This window comes from Arachis stenosperma, chromosome 3 (genome assembly GCF_014773155.1).
Source record: "Arachis stenosperma cultivar V10309 chromosome 3, arast.V10309.gnm1.PFL2, whole genome shotgun sequence".
In the NCBI taxonomy this organism is placed as follows: domain Eukaryota; kingdom Viridiplantae; phylum Streptophyta; class Magnoliopsida; order Fabales; family Fabaceae; genus Arachis; species Arachis stenosperma.
The window spans coordinates 17469762-17491683 of record NC_080379.1 but is presented as its reverse complement, the minus strand read 5'-3'; the positions used below and the strand labels follow the sequence as shown (position 1 = coordinate 17491683).

The window sequence follows — 21922 nt, the reverse complement described above, 5'->3', positions numbered from 1 at the left end:
ATTTAGTAGCCAAATATCATATTTTAAAATATTACTAACTAATAGTTGACTAAAAATAATAAATTGTGTTAATTCTATGGCACTACTTATGTTGTATTATACAATGGGTAGCATTACTAATCGAAAAAGTATAGGTAGATAATGAAAATATTAAATAATATGAATAATGGATATATAAAATGTTTAATTTACTAGGTGTGTGAATGGTTATTTTAATATTAAAATTTAGATAAATAATTTAAAAAAATAGTATATTTTTACTTTATTGAATTAATTTTAAAATCTATTATTTATATTATTCACAAAAATGATTCTAAGAAATTCTTTACTAATTTAGTAGGATATGAAAGAGTATGGTAAAGTGGTAATGTGGCATGGAATACGTAGTAGATTAGAGAGAGTTGTTATATGGTGGGTCGTGGAGAACAGAGGTAGGTGTATGAATGTGTCACATCAGGTAACAAAGATGTGAATGTATGAAATGTACGAATATAAAGGGCAGCATTAGGAGGAGACATACACATTGTTGCAGGCACACAAGTGGGGGATCTTTGCATAATTCAAAAGAGTGGGCACTGCAGACACACAATGTGCAAATTGGTAGAGAATGTGGGCAATATTACACACTCTAATTGCTTCATTGCCACACAATACAGCTGTATAAGGACCCAAATACACCAACTCTCAATAATATAAATGCGCTTTGCTTTATATATTCACTTCAAATCAAGGTTGCGAGAACTAGACCCGTCAATAAATCGATAAATCTCTGATTTAATAATTTATTAATTTGATTAGAGTTTAACTGAGTTTAATTAGTTTAATTAAGTATTAAATAAAATTATTAAAAAATTTATATATAATTTTAAATATATAAATTTAATAATTTTTAATTTAATAAAATTTAAATTTTTATAATTTTACATAATAAATTATTTATAATTTAATATTAAAAATTTACAAACAATTTTAAATATCAAAATTCATAATTAAAAAATTCAAATAATGTTATATTAATTTATTTTTTAAAATTATTTTATTTAAACTTTAAATTATAAATATTTAAAGTTGAATCTTTTAAATTCTCACATCTCTATTTTTGTAACCATTATTTCATTACTATTATTATTATTATAAATAATCATGTTTAAATAGAGATATCTACCTATTGACTTATACATTAATTAGTGTACTTTTTGCCTTTTAACGAGTTTTGGGTTGAATTTTAAGAATAAAAGAAAAAATATTCTTGTTTGAAGATTTTTATTCTCTTTTAGCCGAATTAAACTAATAAGCTAATTAGGTTTTTAGTTCAATTAAGAAAAAAATTATAGATATATTGAAATGTACTTGGAGACAGATCCTGTTTTGCTAGTGAAAAATAAATAAAATAAAAAATGACTGAAAAAACGACTACTCATGGATGGTTAATATGGTCATAAAGAAGTTTGTCGATTGTAGAATAGACTAATGAAGGTGGTTTTGTTAGAGATGTCTATGATTACAAGACCAACTCTCACGGTGCAATTGAAGTTCATAAGGGAAAAACATTTCAAATCAGAACTATAGACTTAAAGAGATTCAACCCTATTGTAAGAGACAAGCAAGTGCTGAATGATAATGAAATTGCCTCCTTATAAAAATATTTCACATGAACTACTTGGAATCAAAGACAAAATAGGTTCCCCCAATAGAGATTCTTAGCTTCTATCTTGGCCAAAATATTTAAGTGCTATTTCAAGTACTCTATCTATAGCATCACCCACAACTAGGTTATACATACATTGTTGTCCACCACCTTCTATTTAATTTCCTCCACCATATCTGGCACATTAAATACCACCATCTATACACTAAAACTTTTATTTATGGATAATTTTAGTGTAAAATGTAAAAATATTTAACCATTTTAGTGTTTTATACGATTATAAAATAGTATAAAATATCATTTTTTTAAATAAAATATTATTTTTTTAATTATAAAAAGACAAAAAATTCACTGCTCATAATTCAATATATAAAAAAAAGTTCACATCTATACCTCATCTTTTTCTCTTTTTTATATATAAAATATATTACTATATCAAACATTGTCAATTCTAATTATAAATTATATAAGCTAATTTTATATTTATTAAAAATTAAATTAATTTGATAAATTATCTAACAAAATACTTGTTACATGATAAAGACTCTATAGTGCAGCAGCTATATCAGATAAAAAAGATTAATTAATGTAACTGAAATTAGTTAGGTTGTTAGTATGCTATGCAATTAGCAACTACTGCAGCGAGTCAATTCTGTTAGATTAGTTAAAAACTATATATATATATATATTAGTTAGTTGAATTTCAGATTCTTCTAGATCAATTTTGTGAGAAATGAAATTAGATTCTTCTTTCTCTCTCCTTCTCCTCTTTCTCTGCTAGTTGATCCTTCTTCTTCTTGTTGCTCTCTTCTCTTGCTTCGTTCCCTCCCTTTCTCTTCTCTTCACACTTAAACTCACTTGAAAGAGTTGATGAGAGTTGCTCTGCTTCATCCATAACTGTTTCAACATGGTGCAGTGAGCGTGGACTGAAGTAGAGGCTTCGATCACGAGATCGAGTGTGAAAGGTCCCGATCTAAAAAATCGTGCAACTGTGTAAGGATCTTGAGCAAGGAAGCTCGGGATCTGGTCGGTAGAATTTGACGACCCTTGGAAATTGAAGGTTTTCTTTGAGAAATTGAACCAGAAATGGCAAAACAAGTTCTGCAGAACATTGACATTCAAGTTCTTGCAAACCTGTTGAATCAGGTCAATCAACTACAATCAGCTACAAACCGTGCGAACGTGAATCCGATCATGGATCCGGTGAGTCCTTATTTTTTGCATCCTGGAGAAAGTCCAGGAGTGCCTTTAGTTTCAGTAATTCTTGGTGCAAATAATTACCATGCATGGGAGAGAGCTATGTGGAGAGCGTTGAAGTCAAAGAATAAATTAAAGTTTGTTTATGGTTTCATTACTAAACCAGTAGAAGAAGACTCTTTGTTTGAGGCATGGGATAGGTGCAACACCTATATTGTGTCTTGGTTGAATCTTTCTTTGAGTACAGAGATAGCACAAAGTGTCATGTGGATGAACAATGTCGTTGACATCTGGAATGCGCTGAAACACAGGTATTGTCAGGGTGACTTGTTTAGAATTATAGAATTACAAGAAGAGTTGTTTGCAACCAAACAGGGTGACTTGAGCATCACTGCGTATTTCAACAAATTAAAGGGGCTCTGGGAGGAATTAGACAATTTTTCTTATGTGCCAACTTGTAAGTCTTGTATTGGAAAGTGTGACTGTGGCCTTGATGTTGTGAGAAAGCATAAAGAAGACGTGTGTGGTTAGGATGTTAAGAGATCTCAATGAACAATATGTTGTTGTAAGATCACAGGTAATGCTCATGAAGCCACTTCCCGATGTTGATGCTGCATTTTCATTGCTTTTACAGCAAGAATGACAAAATGTGGAATCACTTGAATGTAGAACCTTGATGGCCAGCTCAGACACAAAGTCGAATTTTGCCATGAATCCCCAAGCAAGCTCAAACACGAAAGGGGAAAGAGGCTTCAGAGGTAGAGGTAGTAGAACCACTTATGGAAGAGGCGACCGAACTCAAGGATACAAGCAGTGCATTTTTTGTGGAAAAAGTGGTCACACTGAAGACACATGTTATAGAAAACATGGTTTTCCACCCCATTTGAGAACTGGAAATGGAGGAAGCATAATCAACAATATAATTGCTGATGAGCATGACGAAAAAGTCAGCAATACACCTCAGGAAGTTCAGCACGACTCCAAGATCTCATTTTCTGCAGATCAAAAGTTGGCATTATTGGCACTTTTAGAGAAGCAAAAACCACAACAACAAAGTCATAATCAAACCACCACACTACCATCTAGCCAAGGTATTGCATTCATCATGTCATTAGCTAATTTTAGTCATTGCTCTTGGGTCATTGACTCAGGAGCCACTGACCATGTCTCATATTCAATTAGTGCATTTAAAAGCCTATATCACATGAAACCTGTGCATATAAACCTATCAGATGGAACACAAACTGTCACAGATATAGCTGGTACCATAGAGTTTATTGCCTAATTTCAATTAGTACATGCATTGTTTGTCCCGAAATTTAAGTTCAATTTGATATCGGTATCGAAGTTGACTAATGATCTGAAATGCATGTTCATTTTTTATGACTCCAATTATGAGATACAGCCAGTTTCCATGAAGAGGATTGGAGTAGCTGAACAAAGAAGGGGATTGTATGCTTTTGAGAATTTAAAACCAGTCACATACAGCAACAATATCACATCAGCATTGTCATCTATGGTCTTGCCCTGCAATTCCAGTAAAGATGATTCAGAAGCAATTTGGCATATTAGACTAGGCCACATACCATCTCAGAGAATAAATGTGATGCAGAAATTATATAATTTTTTGAAAAATAAAGCGAACATTGGACCCTGTGACTCTTGTCACTATGCTAAACAAAAACGACTTTCATTTTTTTCTAGCATGTATAAGTCTGTAAAAAGGGCAACCAAAAAGCAAAAAAATTGAGAAAATAAGCTAGGCACCAATGGTTTGAACTTCTGAGACAAATGCCTGTGGTGTTTATGTATTAAGGATATGCTTGGATGAATAGGTTCTGAGGAGTGTTTCAACACTTGGTAACTTGGGTTAACTAACCCGGGATTATCAACCAAAAGTCCATTATCAAGAGCAACCTAAATACAAAACATTTAGTCACACAAAGAGGTGCTGGGCACCAATGTCTCAAGAAGAAATGTGAACTAAAATGCCTGTAGTGGATATGTGTAGTGCACTGATAAGAAAAAAAAATGCCAAAGGCTTGTGCAACACATGACACTGAGCAAACAAGGAGCAAAGGAGCTCTAAGAAAAAGAAAAACAAAGAAGGGAAAAGTGCCAAGGACATAAGAATAACAAGAGGCCATAGCAGTGTTTGATGGATGCAATGAAAAAGTGATAATCTTACCTGATAAGAATGAAAAAGTGATGCTGCAACTTTCTGCATAAAACCCTTCTGATGAACTTCAAATGCTTGCTAATATAGCCAATGTAATTGCTTTCTGTTTCATACTTTCTTCTCAAATAACTCAGGACTTGCTTAGGGACAAGCAAGTATTAAGTTTGGTGTTGTGATGCCAAGGCATCTTAGGCTAGTTTCACTAGCATTTTTCTGTTAGTTTTAGTTGTTTTATGCATTTTCTTGAGCTTAAAGTAACCAAGAATGGTTAAATGAATAACAAAGCAATAAACCATCCAAACAGTATGATTTTGATGCAAATTCCATGAGTTTTTAGTTATATTACTTGAATGCTATGAATGGAAGATTTCTCATGAAATTTTGCAAGACTTTGATGCAGTTGTTTGGATGATTTCAGGGAAGAAGAGGCTAGGCAAGGAAGCAACAAAATCAATAAAGGAAGCTTGAATATCACATGTGGAGTTTAAGCTCCAGTTTAAGCTCCAGTTTAAGCTTAAACTGGAGCTTAAACGCCAAAATCATGAAAGCTGAGGAAAAGCTGAAAGTGGCGTTTAATCTCCAGTTTAACCTTAAACTGGAAGTTAAACGCCAGAAATGAGAAATGCACCAGGGAGCCATTTCCACGTTTAAGCTTCAGTTTAACCTTAAACTGAAGCTTAAACGTGTTCGACCAAAAACCACACTCCAGGGTTGCTTTCCTCATTTCCACGTTTAAGCTCCAGTTTAACCTTAAACTGGAGCTTAAACGTGTTCGACCATTCTCCTCCAGGGTTGCTTTCTTCATTTCCACGTTTAAGCTTCAGTTTAACCTTAAACTGAAGCTTAAACGTGTTCGACCAAAAACCACACTCCAGGGTTGCTTTCTTCATTTCCACGTTTAAGCTTCAGTTTAACCTTAAACTGAAGCTTAAACGTGTTCGACTACTTTACCCTCCAGGGTTGCTTTCTTCCATTCCCACGTTTAAGCTTCAGTTTAACCTTAAACTGAAGCTTAAACGTGCTTGAATTATACCACCTCCAGGAGTGTCCAACGTTTAAGTTGCAGTTTAAGCTTAAACTGCAACTTAAACGCCACTATTTGAAAAGGTTTCTGGGCCAAAGATATTGCAGTTTAAGTTAGCATTTGAGCACAAACACTAACTTAAACATACTCTGGTATGAAACCCAATTGAATATTATGGTTTATGGGATTGGGCCTGAAGAATTGATGAGTCTGAAATTTCAATTTGTTGAGTCATGTGTCATTACTTGAGTATCACTAAGTTGGCTCAATGAATGTTACAGAATTGGATCAGCAGCCTCATCAGGATTATGGATCATAAACCCAAAGCAAAAGGAAATCAGGGAAAGGCCTCAAAGCCCAAGAAACACAACAGAAGCTCAATTTAGAAAGTGTATAAATAGGATAGAATTTAAGTTAGTGAGAATTTTTGGAGGGGATCAATTTTCTAGTTTTGATACTTTTTGTAATTGAATTCAGAGCTATGACTCACTAAACCCCCTTTCATTGGGTTAGGGAGCTCTTTTGTAATTCAATGAATCAATAATAGTTTTTATCTTCTTCTTCAATCTTTTCTCTTGAATTTTGTTAGAAAGCTTCTCGATCAAATTCCATTGGTTAGTTGTCTTGGGAAAGAAACTATCCATAATTGGAATCCTTCGGAACCTTGGAAAAGGAATGGAGGATTCATGCTAGAGAAGCTTTCTCACAGTGAATTGGATTGGGGTTTGGATGGATATTGTGACATGTAATCCTACCAAATTGTGGTTCATGAAACTGTGTGGTATAATCAGTGATCGAGCATCATCTCTTCTTATGAACATTTAAACCAAGGGATTGGGAATTTGTTTGTTTTTAGAGAGAATTGGTGAGCCAAGGGATTGGGATCCAATCATATAAGATTGCCAAACAAAATTCAATGAATGCATTGGTTGAGGAAGGGATAAAAATGTTTTGATTCGGAGATCTCAATATCTCCTGAAACCCAATGAATTCCCCTTTTCTGATCTACCACTTTCTCTTTACATTCTGCAATTAAATTCATGCAATCACCCCGATCCCTTTTTAATTTCAGCAATTTAGCTTCTCGCTCTTTTGTAATACCCGGTCTAACCGAAATTAATTAAATAATGAGTAAGTAGGAGCGAATATGGTTGGAAGATTTGGCAATTGGAATTTGATGATTTCAATATGATATTTGGATTCAGTGAATTTTTCCGAGTCGGAAGACATAGTCTTCTGCGTAAAAGCGCGCAGTGAAATTTTGACCGGCAGTACCGGCTGAGACCTGTCTGGTACTGCAGCTGAGAAAGTTGATTATGAGTAAATAAGATTAAGAAATGAGGAATTATAATTAGAGGAAGTAGAAATATTTGAAGTGCGGTTTAGAGCGCTAGTGTTAAAGGTTTTGGTCCAAAATTGGGCCAACGGACAAAAATAAGTGAACTGGGCCTAAGTGGGCCCAAGACCCAACATATATAAGCATTAGTTATGAGCATTTCAGCTCATTTTTACCCTAAAAGAGGGTTGGGGCGCTGAAATTGAGAAGAGGGAAGAGAAGAGAGAAAACCTAACTCTCTTTGATCTTCAAACCACCATAACTTGAGCTACGGAGCTCCGATTGACGAGCCGTTTGCGGCCACGCGTCGCTCTTCTCATCCTCTACATTTCTATCTAAGTTTTGTGGTGAGTATTCCATTCATCTCTGCCCAGTTTTCGAAATTCCCCACTGTTACACGTTTTTGGGAAGTTAGTGTTGAAATCTTGTGATTTTGGGTGTTTAGGGATACTCCAACATGGATTCTAAGTGGGTTCTATCCCTACTTCATATGGGCTGAGGTAAGAAGTGCTCAAACCCTTGTGATTTGTGATTTTTATGAGCCCTAGGTTGATGTATGTATGTGACATTGGTTATGTTAGTGCATTTGATGGTTTTGGTGCACAATTGGGAGATTGGTGTTGCTTGAGGAGCTTTGGTGAGGCTTAGGGCTAAGGTTGGTGGAGACTTCCAAAGAAGAGGCTCAATTGATTTTGCTACAAGAGGTACGGTTTAAGTTTCATTTAAGTACCGTGTGTGTGATGAGAATTCCTAGGCTAGATGCCCCTAGGATTAAGTTTGGATTGTGTAACTGGTTGATGCTAATATGCATAGTTGGTATGTAATGTGAATTGATGATTGGGTTGAGAATTGTGTGGCCTTGTATGCTTGGTGTATTGAAAATTTGAAGTATTGGATAATGAGTATTGATTTGTGATTTATGCATTTAAATTGTGAAATTGGGCCGGAGGCCGTATATTTTGGGCCGGAGGCCGGAAAGAGGTAAGGAAGGTAAGTTGATGTGTGCATTGTATGATGACACAAGTGATTGGATGAATTTCATATAATGAATATATGAATGATTGGGTTGGTTATTGAATAATGAGGTTTGAGGAGTTGAAGTGTGGAAATTGGTAAATTTTGGGTGAAATAGTGTAGATGAGGTATGTTTAATTTTGGTTGAGATATATTATGTGATCATATATGTGAGTATGATTATTGATGCCTTGATGGTATGTTAATGCATGAGAGATATGTATGTTGTGATATATGCTTGAGAAATGGTTGAGGTTGATTTGGGGATGAAACCACGTGTTAGTGGGTATGATATTGATCATGTATAATGATGGTTGAATCGAAATATTATTGTTGGAAATTGGGATGAGGAAGGATGTATGACATGTTGATATGTTTGTAATTTAGCCATTTGTTTGAAATGGGTAAAGATGGTTATATGGCGGTTTGTGATTCGTGGTAAAGTGTTAATGTATGAGTTGAGGAGGCTTGATGTTGATTTTGGTGTATTTTGATTGGTTTCAAAAAGGGTTGAAATTGGCATGTTTTAGTTGATTTTGAAAAGAGTTGAAAATGGCTTGTTTTGAAAATGGCACTTTGTGGTTTTATATGAAAACATGGTTTTTGGGCATACTTTGACGAGACATAACTTGGACTACGGATCTTTGTTTTGTGCCAAATCTGTTTAGAAATGAAATTGGATCCGGGATGTCCATGCCGTTCGAAGAACGGGTGAAAAACGATTTAAAATGAGGAAGTTATGTCCGTCGGAAGATTGGGGGTTGAATTTGTGAATTCTGCAGTTTTTAACTTAGAAAATTTTTAGCAGAATAACCCCTTGCGCGTGGGCGCACTTGGCGCGTACGCGCCGATCTTCCAGAAAACGCCATCCACGCGTGCGCGTGATGTGCGCGGGCGCGCCGATAGTGCTGCACCCAATGCCCAGCCATTTTCCAGAGAGTTGTGTCAGAACTGTGCCAGCTTTGTGCCTGGGGCACGAGAGTATCCACGCGTACGCGTGGTTGACGCGTGCGCGTCGATTTGGTAACTTTTTAATCCACGCGTTAGCGTGCATGACGCTTGCGCGTCGATGAGTTTTTAAGGACATCCACGCGTGCGCGTAGAGTGCGCGTACGCGTGGCATTGTTTTCATGCCAAAGTTGATATTTGAGTTTTAAAAGCCAAATCTCATACTTCTAAGCCTCCGATCTCACCACTTATATCCTAAATCGTTATGATATGCCTAGCTATTAGAAAAGGGCTAGTGAATGAGGTAACTTGCGAGTGAAGCAAGGGGAAAATGAATAATCAATGAGGATCATTGATGATTATGTGAGATGTGGAGGATGGTGGTGGAAGTGCTTGGTATGCCATTGGCCGAAGGGCCGTAATTGTTTATAAATTGGCTGGTTCTGGATTGAACCGTGAGCCGAAATAGCTGTGTATGCTATGAATATTGGCTGGTTATGGATTTAACCGCGAGCCGGATGGCTGATATGGATGTTGATCCATGGATGAGAATTCATGCATGTTTATGCTGAATTATTGATAATTGTGATTTGCACTTCCACTATCTGAGATGCGAGTTTCCCTGGGTAGTAGCAGTGGCTAGTCCACTTGCTCCGGGTGTGAGACGAAAAATGATGTTTATGATAAATGAGTTAATCATGGAGTTTTGAATGAATGTAACTCTGATACCTGGGTAGTAGTAAGGGTTGGGGTTCGTCCCACTTGCTCCAGGTTAATGTTTGAGATTTGATAACAATGAGGATTGATAATATGAATTGAGATTGAATGAATATATGCTTGAGATACCTGGGCAGTAGCAAGGGTTGTGGTTCGTCCCGCTTGCTCCGGGTTAGTGCTTGAGATACCTGGGCAGTAGCAAGGGTTGTGGTTCGTCCCGCTTGCTCCGGGTTAATGCTTGAGATACCTGGGCAGTAGCAAGGGTTGTGGTTTGTCCCACTTGCTCCAGGTCAGAGATTGTGACGCCTGGGTAGTAGCCGCAGTAGTGGTTGTTCCACTGGCTCCAGGTTGAGCTGTTAAACACCCGCCTGGGTAGTAGCCGCAGTAGTGGTTGTTCCACTGGCTCTGGGCTGAGCGGGTAGTAGCAAGGGGGTTGTAGCTCAAACCTACTTGCTCCGCGAGGGGTGTTTCTGTCCATGGTTAGCTACCAGGACGTGTCGGGTTGGCTATATAACCGACAGATGATATCATCAGCCATAGGGCAGGCATACATCATTTGCATATGTTTGAATTGTTTGGGTTTGCCTATTTGTTTTGAATTTCTACATTATATATGCTATGTTACCTGATTATGTGCTACTTGTTCTACTTGTACCTTATTTGTGTCTTACTTGTCTGTATTGCTTGTGTTTGTACAACTGAGAGATCCCTCATGATGGTGTTGGTGGATGTTGGGGCTGTTCTTGATGAGATGAATTGATAATGCGATTGCATAATGATGATGATTTTTGAATGAGATCATTTGGGCTCCCTGGGTAGACGCAGTGATGTGATTTCACTAGCTCCAGGCGAGGGTATGATGTATTGATATAGAGCTGCTGAGGCAGAGCAACTGGTAATGATTTTGCTTATGATTCTGAGTCTGATTCGCGAAAGAATCAGCGGATTGGGAAAACATGTGTAATATAAACTAGATTTAGTATCCCCTTACGTCAGATGCCTATTTATGGATTAGTGAGAATCTAGGCTGGATACTTGGTGAAAAGGAGTTTAGGATGCTTAGTGAGTTTTTATTGCAGTGCATTGTATTTATTTGGCACTTTTACCGTACTGGGAACCCATGGGCCCGGGGTTCTCATTCCGTACATATCTCTTGTTTTTCAGATACAGGTCCAAGTGCTCAGAAGTGAGCTGTGGTACGTCTGAGAGACGGCGAAGATCTTTATTTTCTCCACTTTGTGTTTTGCTTAGAATCTCTCCATCTTCGTTTTGAAAAGATTATATTATGTATTGAACTCTTTTGGAACTTGCCTATAGAGGCTCTTATGTTTCCTTTGGGAGAGATTAGTATGTACTGTTGTCAACTACTTTCATATTGTACCCTAGCCGGCCTAAACTTCGCGGGTCGCGACTAGCGGCTATTTACTTATGTTATATATATCTATCTGTTATCTATCTCTTAATCTCCTTTATGCCTTATCCGTATATCGCTTTCGGCTTCACGTTTTATCTTTTCGTTGTCGAAACGTGAGTGATACGTCTTCGCGATTTTATTTCTACTCCTTTCAGGCTTCTCGATTAATACTCCTTTCGAAATTACCTATATTTATGTATTAAAAATCCACCCGAGAGTCGTACCACCGTAATATCATTGACTTATGACTCGAGCATAAGGATTTGAATATTAGGGTGTTACATCTTTAATTCATGCAATTTAAGATTCCGCACTTTCAATTTCTTGCCATTTACGTTTCCCGTCAATTCTACATTCCTCAATTCTCATCTAAATCTTGATTCCGCTCAACTAGAACACACTTCTAATCCGAATTGCTCACTCAACCAATCCTTGTGGGATTCGACCTCACTCTATTGTGAGTTTTTACTTGACGATAACCGGTGCACTTGCCGGAAGGAATTTTTGCCGATCGTGCAATTTCCTAAAATCGTAGCATCAAGTTTATGGCGCCGTTGCCGGGGATTGGTTTTCGATTGACAATTCTCAAATTGGAAGTTAACTAGATTGAGCATTTTTCTTGTTTTGTTAATTCAGTTCAAGTTACTTGTTGAATTTTAATTTCTGCACTCTGTTACTTGCTTTCTTTCTTTATGCCTTTAAATTCAAGCAACTAACTCATTGACTCACTAACTATTTGAATTAATTCCTCAACTGCTCTAACCATACTCTTCCATTAACCAAGAGTATTTCACTTGTTTGTTGCCTGTGCTGTGTTCTTGTATGACAGGTAGGAGATGAGAGACATCAACTCCTTCATATACCGAACCAGAGATGACCCTTTATAAACTTAGAAGGGAAGCAAGAGGGAAGAGAGTACTGGGAGAAGAAGAATCTGAAGGAGAATCTGAGGACAATTTTGAGGAAGCTCTAGATCTCAACATGGATAGAGAAGTTCACAACCATGAGAGAGCTGATGGAAACAATGCCATTCCCGAGAGGAGGGTTCTTGGTTCATACATAAACCCAACCTCTGGGAATTGTGGTAGCAGCATTCAGAAACCACCCATTCAGGCCAACAATTTTGAACTCAAACCACAGCTAATATCACTGGTGGAGAATCATTGTTCATTTGGTGGGAGTGCTAATGAAGATCCAAACCAACATCTCACAAAATTCCTGAGAATTTGCGACACTGTGAAGTCCAATGGAGTCCAGGAAGATGCCTATAAACTGCTCTTGTTCCCATTTTCACTTAGGGACAAGGCAGCTAAGTGGCTGGAATCATTCCCAAGGGGGAGCCTAACAACCTGGGATGAGGTGGAAAGTAAGTTTCTGGCACGTTTATACCCCCCACAAAAGGTCAATAGGCTTCGATCTGAGGTTCAGACTTTTAGACAACAAGATGGTGAAACTCTTTACGAGGCATGGGAGAGGTTCAAGGATTTGACAAGGAAATGCCCACCAGACATGTTCCATGACTGGGTGCAATTGCATATTTTCTATGATGGACTTTCTTATGAATCAAGGAAGGTTGTAGACCATTCATCAGGAGGTTCATTGAACAGGAAAAAGACTGTGGAAGAAGCCATTGAAGTGATTGAGACAGTGGCTGAGAATGAGTACTACTATGCTTCAGAGAGACACAACACTAAGGGAGTCATGGAGCTGAACCATGTTGATACAATTCTAGCCCAAAACAAGGTGTTTGCCAAGCAACTAGCAGAGCTCACCAGGAAATTAGAAACAAATCAAGTGGCTGCAATACACACACAAGATCAAGAGGAGGTAAGCACTGAAGGAGGTGATTGGGAAGAGGCCAACTATGTGGGAAATCAACAAAGGCAACCATATGATCCACATTCCAACACTTACAACCCAGGCTGGAAAAACCACCCAAACTTTGGGTGGGGAAACCAGCAAACCCAACCACAAAACCACAAACCTTACAACCCCAACCAACATAACAATTCCACATACCAAAACTCCAACCAAAGATCATACCAAGCCACACAAAACACTTACTCCCAACCACCATATCATGGCCAAAATAATCAACCTGCCCAACCTAATCCGAACCAACAATTTCAAGATCAATTAAACAGGATAGAAGGAATGCTTGCAAACATGGGTCAGGACATAAGTGAGTTGAAAAGCTTTAGGGATGATGTGAGATCTACCTTAAGGAACCATGGTGAAAAACTCAAGAGGATGGAGTCTCGAGTAGGAGAGCTATCTCAACAGGCCCCCAAGTCAACTGCAGTGTTCCCTAGTGACACAGAAAAGAATCCTAAAGGGGAACAAAAGGGAGTGAGATTGGAAGAATGCAAGGCCATCACCATATTGAAGGAAGTCTCAGAAGAAGAAGGAATCAGACCCTCAAAACAGGAGCCAGAAATCTTGAAGGAAGGTGTGGAAGAAGCTAAGCAGGAAAGTGAAACTGAGCAAGCCAAGGAACTGCAAAATAAAGGCATGCTGGAAACATACCAACCAAAAGCACCATTTCCTCAGAGGTTAGGAGGAGGTGAAAAAGGGAAAACATATTCAAGGTTTTTAGAGACATTTAAGTCTCTCCATATCAATATTCCCTTTCTTGAGATTCTCCAGCAGATGCCTACACATATCAAGTATTTGAAGGAATTGCTGAGCAAGAAAAGAGTTTTGAAGGGAGGACAAACTGTAATAATAAACAAAGAATGCAGTGCCCTCATCAAGAAGGACATAGTCTCTAAGAAAACAGACCCAGGAAGTTTTCATATCCCCTGCATCATAGGGGAAACAAAAATTGACAGAGGATTCTGTGATCTAGGAGCTAGCATAAATGTGATGCCTCTGACTCTTATGAAGAGGCTACAACTGAATGAGGTGAGATCCACTGATGTAATCATACAACTGGCTGACAAAACTCAGAAGCAAGCTGAAGGGGTAGTTGAGAATGTGCTGGTGAAAGTGGGAAATTATTTCTTCCCCACAGACTTTGTCATTTTGGACATGGAGGAAAGCTACCTACACCCTATCATTCTGGGAAGGCCATTTCTAGCCACTGCTAGAGCGCTCATAGATGTAGAACAAGGAGAGCTAATTTTGAGAATACATGATGAACAGCTCATTTTTCATGTTTTCAAACCTGCATCTGAGCCTGAACCAGAACCTGAAAAGCCTAAGGATAATAGTAGCCATCTATGTTTGGAGGAAAGCAACCCAGCAGCTGAAACTCTGAAACAGTCCTTGGAAGGCAAACAAGAATTGCAAGAGTTAAAGCCACAAGAATTAATAGAAACAGCTCAGAAGGATCCTCCTGGCATAAGGGTCAATGAAGAAATCCTCAAGAGAGAGGGAAGAATTGTAAAGAAATTGCCAAGAGGGTGGAGAAACAAGAAAATTCCCACTGAAGGTTTCTCTCCGGGAGATAAAGTGATATCAAGTCATTATCTGCCAATCCCACCTGGCCTCAAAACCATTCCTTCCCAGCTCCCTCAAGTGTTCACAATCAGGAAAGTTCTTTCTATGGAACATTTGGAAATCATGAAGGAATCAAATGGGGACGTTTTCATAGTGAGAGGAGAGGACATCAAGCACTACAATCCACCCTAACAAGGGACAACCGTCAAGCTAGTGACGTTAAAGAAGCGCTTTATGGGAGGCAACCCATGTTTTAGTATCCTTACTCTTTATTGTTTTGCTTTGCATCTAATAAAGCATGGTTTCTTATGCATGAACTTGAATCCTCAGGACAACTGTTGATAAGGTGCACTAAACATTGCATGTAAAATACAATTGGTCTCTAAGTTTGGTGTGCCTGAAGGCACCCCAAATCTTATTCAAATTGTATTCAATCTTTCATTCAAGGTGCACAACCAAACATTAAGTTTGGTGTTCCTCTTTGAACACAGTTAATGAAAAGCAAGAAGTTCCTCTGGATTTAGAAATTCATGACAAGTATACCATTTGCATGTTTTAATACTTTGATTTCAATTACTTTAGGTAGTAAAATTGTTTAGGATCAAAGAGCAGAGGAGTAAGTAGGAGACTAAGTTTGGTGTTCACACACCAACTTAAGACTCAGACACTTGTCCATACATAGTTGAGCTAACCACTCAAGTGCTTGAGAAGCAAGCAACTTCATCACTCTTTGCAGGAAAGGAAACAAGGATCTTAGAAAGAACATGAAGCAACAACTAGGAGAAGAAGGAGAAATCAAATTGTTTCCTGGCAACAAAGAGAAAACAAGAAATTTCACAAGGTGGTGTTGTTCCTTGACCATTCTTTAAAAGGCAAACAAAAGCATGCTTGTTCTGGTTTAAACTGTAATTGTTGAATCTTTCTGGAATGTGAAGTTTTTAGTATGAGTGTTGGTTTACTGCTTTGAATAAAGTGAATGCCTAGATGTTTGGATATAACTTCACCTTCTTAAACAAATGCTTGCCATGCTTGTTCTGTTTCCAAAAATAAAAGAAAAGTTTGAACAAAAGTAACTTGGCTCAATTAGTGACAAATCAAGTAGAATTAAGTGGTGGTATGCATGCTTGATTGTTTAGTCAGATCACTGGAAATTAAGTGTAGAATTATCATTTTTGTGTAGAAGTTTGAATACTGTCTATGGATCTTGATGAATAAATGTCTTTGGCCATGAAAAAGAAAGAAAAAGAAGAAGAAAAAGCCACTGAAAAAGGGCAACCAAAAAGCAAAAAAATTGAGAAAATAAGCTAGGCACCAATGGTTTGAACTTCTGAGACAAATGCATGTGGTGTTTATGTATTAAGGATATGCTTGGATGAATAGGTTCTGAGGAGTGTTTCAACACTTGGTAACTTGGGTTAACTAACCCGGGATTATCAACCAAAAATCCATTATCAAGAGCAACCTAAATACAAAATATTTAGTCACACAAAGAGGTGATGGGCACCAATGTCTCAAGAAGAAATGTGAACTAAAATGCCTGTAGTGGATATGTGTAGTGCACTGATAAGAAAAAAAAATGCCAAAGGCTTGTGCAACACATGACACTGAGCAAACAAGGAGCAAAGGAGCTCTAAGAAAAAGAAAAACAAAGAAGGGAAAAGTGCCAAGGACATAAGAATAACAAGAGGCCATAGCAGTGTTTGATGGATGCAATGAAAAAGTGATAATCTTACCTGATAAGAATGAAAAAGTGATGCTGCAACTTTCTGCATAAAACCCTTCTGATGAACTTCAAATGCTTGCTAATATAGCCAATGTAATTGCTTTCTGTTTCATACTTTCTTCTCAAATAACTCAGGACTTGCTTAGGGACAAGCAAGTATTAAGTTTGGTGTTGTGATGCCAAGGCATCTTAGGCTAGTTTCACTAGCATTTTTCTGTTAGTTTTAGTTGTTTTATGCATTTTCTTGAGCTTAAAGTAACCAAGAATGGTTAAATGAATAACAAAGCAATGAACCATCCAAACAGTATGATTTTGATGCAAATTCCATGAGTTTTTAGTTATATTACTTGAATGCTATGAATGGAAGATTTCTCATGAAATTTTGCAAGACTTTAATGCAGTTGTTTGGATGATTTCAGGGAAGAAGAGGCTAGGCAAGGAAGCAACAAAATCAATAAAGGAAGCTTGAATATCACATGTGGAGTTTAAGCTCCAGTTTAAGCTCCAGTTTAAGCTTAAACTGGAGCTTAAACGCCAAAATCATGAAAGCTGAGGAAAAGCTGAAAGTGGCGTTTAATCTCCAGTTTAACCTTAAACTGGAAGTTAAACGCCAGAAATGAGAAATGCACCAGGGAGCCATTTCCACGTTTAAGCTTCAGTTTAACCTTAAACTGAAGCTTAAACGTGTTCGACCAAAAACCACACTCCAGGGTTGCTTTCCTCATTTCCACGTTTAAGCTCCAGTTTAACCTTAAACTGGAGCTTAAACGTGTTCGACCATTCTCCTCCAGGGTTGCTTTCTTCATTTCCACGTTTAAGCTTCAGTTTAACCTTAAACTGAAGCTTAAACGTGTTCGACCAAAAACCACACTCCAGGGTTGCTTTCTTCATTTCCACGTTTAAGCTTCAGTTTAACCTTAAACTGAAGCTTAAACGTGTTCGACTACTTTACCCTCCAGGGTTGCTTTCTTCCATTCCCACGTTTAAGCTTCAGTTTAACCTTAAACTGAAGCTTAAACGTGCTTGAATTATACCACCTCCAGGAGTGTCCAACGTTTAAGTTGCAGTTTAAGCTTAAACTGCAACTTAAACGCCACTATTTGAAAAGGTTTCTGGGCCAAAGATATTGCAGTTTAAGTTAGCATTTGAGCACAAACACTAACTTAAGCATACTCTGGTATGAAACCCAATTGAATATCATGGTTTATGGGATTGGGCCTGAAGAATTGATGAGTCTGAAATTTCAATTTGTTGAGTCATGTGTCATTACTTGAGTATCACTAAGTTGGCTCAATGAATGTTACAGAATTGGATCAGCAGCCTCATCAGGATTATGGATCATAAACCCAAAGCAAAAGGAAATCAGGGAAAGGCCTCAAAGCCCAAGAAACACAACAGAAGCTCAATTTAGAAAGTGTATAAATAGGATAGAATTTAAGTTAGTGAGAATTTTTGGAGGGGATCAATTTTCTAGTTTTGATACTTTTTGTAATTGAATTCAGAGCTATGACTCACTAAACCCCCTTTCATTGGGTTAGGGAGCTCTATTGTAATTCAATGAATCAATAATAGTTTTTATCTTCTTCTTCAATCTTTTCTCTTGAATTTTGTTAGAAAGCTTCTCGATCAAATTCCATTGGTTAGTTGTCTTGGGAAAGAAACTATCCATAATTGGAATCCTTCGGAACCTTGGAAAAGGAATGGAGGATTCATGCTAGAGAAGCTTTCTCACAGTGAATTGGATTGGGGTTTGGATGGATATTGTGACATGTAATCCTACCAAATTGTGGTTCATGAAACTGTGTGGTATAATCAGTGATCGAGCATCATCTCTTCTTATGAACATTTAAACCAAGGGATTGGGAATTTGTTTGTTTTTAGAGAGAATTGGTGAGCCAAGGGATTGGGATCCAATCATATAAGATTGCCAAACAAAATTCAATGAATGCATTGGTTGAGGAAGGGATAAAAATGTTTTGATTCGGAGATCTCAATATCTCCTGAAACCCAATGAATTCCCCTTTTCTGATCTACCACTTTCTCTTTACATTCTGCAATTAAATTCATACAATCACCCCGATCCCTTTTTAATTTCAGCAATTTAGCTTCTCGCTCTTTAATTCATGCAATTTAAGATTCCGCACTTTCAATTTCTTGCCATTTACGTTTCCCGTCAATTCTACATTCCTCAATTCTCATCTAAATCTTGATTCCGCTCAACTAGAACACACTTCTAATCCGAATTGCTCACTCAACCAATCCTTGTGGGATTCGACCTCACTCTATTGTGAGTTTTTACTTGACGATAACCGGTGCACTTGCCGGAAGGAATTTTTGCCGATCGTGCAATTTCCTAAAATCGTAGCATCACTATGCAGTAGCAAAACTCAATCAGTTCCTTGACTGTGCAACAGACAAACACTTTGAGGCAGCTTTGCGGATCCTCAGATATCTCAGGGGTGCACCAGCCTTGGGTTTATTCTTCTCAGCTAACATAGATTTACTGCCATCAGGGTTCTCTGATAGCGATTGGGGAACATGTCCTGATTCATGAAGATCAATTATAGGGTATTGTTTCTATCTGGGTACTTCAATCATCTCCTGGAAAAGCAAGAAACAGGATACAGTTGCTACATCATCCTGTGAAGTGGAATATAGGGCCCTTGCAGCAGCAACCAAGGAGGCACAGTGGCTAAGGTTCATATTAGAAGAGTTGCAGGTGGATCAAGGGAAACCGATAATAATCTTTTGCGATAGTCAGTTAGCTCTGCATATAGCCGCTAATCCCATCTTCCACGAACGGAGAAAGCACATTGAGGTTGATTACCATGTCGTGAAGGATAAATGACAAGAGGGGGTGATGAAGTTGCTCCCAATTTCCAGCACTGAACAAACAGCTGACATCTTGACAAAAGCCCTTGCCCCTAGTCCGTTTCGAGCTTGTCACGCCAAACTTGGATTAATCGAAGCATCCAATCCAAGTTTGAGAGGGAGTGTTACGTGATAAAGACTCTATAGTACAGCAACTGTATCAGATAAAAATGATTAGTTAGTGTAACTGAAATTAATTAGGTTGTTAGTATGCTATGCAATTGGCAACCAGTGCAACAAGTCAATTATGTTAGATTAGTTAGAAACTATATATATATAGTTAAATTTCAAATTCTTCTTGATTAATTTTGTGAGAAATGAAATTAGATTCTTCCTTCTCTCTCCTTCTCCTCTTTCTCTGTTAGTTGATCCTTATTTTTTTTCGTTACTCTCTTTTCTTGCTTTGTTCCGTCCCTTTTTCTTCTCTTCACACTTGAACTCACTTGACAGAGTTGATGAGAGTTGCTCTGCTTCATCAATGGCTGTTTCAACAATTCTATTTAAATAATTTTGTCAAAATAACTAAATCTATAATAAATAATATCAAATTAATTTATAATTTATTATTAAAATTGCCAGAGTAAAAATTAGCTAAAATATTAAATTAACTTGAACAAAAGGCAATTACACTTTTGAGTTGGTTGTCAGATCAAATATTTGTTAACAGTTTAAAAAAATATAATTTTATCTAATATAAAATGTTGCACTTATAACATTCTACCCATTATAAATTGAGATGTTAAACTAGTTGAAGCATAAAGATAGTAGTAATCAAATGAAACCAACAAATTAAAAAATGAATAATATATTAATTACAGAAGTGGCTTCTTTTTGGAAATGAATTATCCTCATTTTCTCACAGGTTATTCAATGCTGCCTCTTCCTGTATATGACATAATAAGACATGACAGTGTCATATAAAATAATATTTACAGAGAATTTTTCTGTAACAGTTAAAACAGATTAGTGTTTACATATAAAGAAACCATGTGACCTATAACCTATATCAGAGATTCTAAGGTCGTTACTAAAAATATAATCTATGGCAACAAAATAATTTTTTTTTATTTTTCATTTTTGGTATTTCTTTAAGATGCTCTCTATAGAGTTCCATACTATTATTATGAACAAGAATAACTATATGTCTGGCTCAACTAAGAAACTATATATATTATTAAAAAAATTTTAAGTGTAGCTAAAATATCAATATTTCAGTAATTTTAATCGTTAATTTTAATTAATATATATTATATATATTTTATAATTAAAATCAAGAGTTAAAATTAGTGAAATATCGATGTTCTAAGTACATTTGAAATTCTTTCTTTTATATTTTTAAATTTATAGGCTATTGTATAATTAAACAATTACTCACTTACTCTTTTGTTGACATCACTATAGTAAACCAATAATAATAATAATAATAATAATAATAATAATAATAATAATAATAATAATAATAATAATAATAATAATAATAATAATAATAATAATAAATATTTAAATTGGTCTCAATAAATTTTAAATTAGATATTTTAATTTTTAATAAATTTTTATTATTTTAAAAAATTTTATAATTACTCTTGTTAAATAAATTTTTAAAGTTCAATTTAAATGTTTACTCTAATAATGACAACTATGATGATAAATTACTAAATTTAGTTATCTAGTGACACCTTATTTTCAACAAGTCTATTTTGTATCAACTATTTATGTTTATGAGCCATACTACATAACCAATCCTGTATAAAAAAATATAAAAAAAAGGACCAAAAAAAGCAAAAAAACAACAAAATCAATTAACCAAGTATGTGTTTTTTTTGGGTCAAGACTAACCAAGAATGTTCTATTGTTCTCCCTCATTTTTGTGAACGAGAGAGAGTGAAAAACTGAAAATTGGATTATTGACCAAAAACTGTTAGGTTATCTAGACCTTTTCTATTTAAATTTTTGGTCCAAATTCTTGTTATGTTTCATTTTATTATACAAGTAAAATAGGCCCAATAATAATATGGAACCCACAACCCAGCCAGTGTGCTACTACCTCTTGGACCTTCTTATATGGCCTGTAATTTAATTGGGTTCACAAAGGGATATTCTGAACCTGATGAAAAACAAATTTATTGTATGGATAAACAAAAAATAAATAAAAGTCTGAAAGAAAATTACAAAAAAGAAAACGGGGAAAAACCGCCGAAAAAGAGTACTCCAACTCGGAAGAGTTTAAAAGGGGAAAATGAAATAAAATAAAGTTGTTATAACCAAATTGAATTGGTTAAGTAGTCAATTCACTTATTTATTTAAATAAGTATAAAAAAATTTAAATTTTGTCTTATACATGCAACATCCTAAATCCTAAACCTTAAATTCGTTGGCAATAGCAAACCTTTAAAAGAATTATCCATGTAAT

General features: G+C 36.4%; 1 non-coding gene across 1 annotated transcript; it reads right to left on the bottom strand.

Moving 5' to 3' along the window:
- Positions 1-12884: 12884 nt before the first annotated feature.
- Positions 12885-12988, bottom strand: LOC130972600 (small nucleolar RNA R71). Its single transcript, XR_009083759.1, has one exon. It is a non-coding gene; the product is annotated as a small nucleolar RNA R71 (small nucleolar RNA).
- Positions 12989-21922: the final 8934 nt, after the last annotated feature.